At 44.5% G+C, this 1,170-nt stretch overlaps 1 long non-coding RNA gene across 1 annotated transcript in view; it reads left to right on the forward strand.

Annotated features, from left to right (window-relative positions):
• LOC109291476 overlaps positions 1–1,170 on the forward strand; it is a 9,957-nt gene that overhangs the window by 7,247 nt on the left and 1,540 nt on the right. Inside the window, exon 2 of the long non-coding RNA XR_002095852.1 lies at positions 98–101. This is a non-coding gene — a long non-coding RNA (uncharacterized LOC109291476). The remainder of the gene's footprint in view (positions 1–97; positions 102–1,170) is intronic.

Consider the following 1,170-nt stretch of genomic DNA (forward strand, 5'->3'; position numbering starts at 1 on the left):
CACAGCCCTAACACACACACACACACACACACACACACACTGCATTAGAATAATAATTCTACCATGAATACCAGGGTTATCATGGGGGTATCTGCAGCTCAGTGTCCTATATATATATTATAAAAGGCTAAGTCTGTCCATCTGTCTGTCTCTAATGCTTTAGTTGCACTCTGATTGGCTGACAAAAACAGCCACTCAGAGTGCTCCAAGCGTGGGGCAGTGCTGCCATGATTCTGAAGCCGTGCCAAGGACCAGACAGAGGGTGGAGAAGTCAAGGCCAGCTCCCCCACCCTGCTCCCTGCAAGAGGCAGAACAGCGGCAACATGGGGCATTAGGTGGTGACCTCCTTCATCCCATCCCAGCCCCCTTCATCCCATCATTCTTGACTGGCAATGGGCTAGTATAGACATATATGTGTATCCATGGAATCTGCAGAAGCAAACTCCACAATTATTTTGCATAACAATGTAGAGGCCATCATGAAATACTTAATATTTGTCCACAATTATTATTGTGTGCATGTATGTATATATATAGACACTGAGTTGCAGATAACCCTGTAATAACAATGGTATTAATGCCTAAAAATGATTAGGTATGTGAAACTGAAGGGTACATAGTGGAAGGAAAAATAAGAATCCACAACAATCTCTCTCAGAAAACACAGACCCCTCATAGCTTTCCCAACTAAAGTGTCATGACATCTTGGATGAGCAATACAACACCCCAGAGAGAACGCCAAGGAGACTAAAAATCTCTCCGTAGCTGGGCATAAGAGACGTTAGGATCATTCAACTAAAAAATGACAATTGGCAGAGGGACGACATCTCCTCCACTGTAATCGCTGACAATTGCATGGAGGAAAAAAGCCTTCAGCTGGAAGTCCTAAAAGGAGAAGAAACAGCAATTCTCTCTAGGTTTACTTTCTGCTGAAGAAGCTTCTTACATCACAGCCAGAGTAGGAATTTGCAAATAGTTTCTGCCCATGGTCATCCTGCAGTGCTGGCTCACATATCACCCTTTTCTCTCTCACATCTTCCACTAAAATTAGAAGCATCAGAGCCTGGGAAAAATGTCCCTAGCAGGGAAACAAGTAGTGGGCTTGAGAGCGATGGCAGACCTTTGTGTCTCATTTCTGGGATTAGCTCCTGCAGCGCAGAAGCAGGGGGT

Source organism: Gavialis gangeticus, unplaced genomic scaffold (assembly GCF_001723915.1).
Source record: "Gavialis gangeticus isolate Ggan-Ray unplaced genomic scaffold, GavGan_comp1, whole genome shotgun sequence".
NCBI lineage: Eukaryota > Metazoa > Chordata > Crocodylia > Gavialidae > Gavialis > Gavialis gangeticus.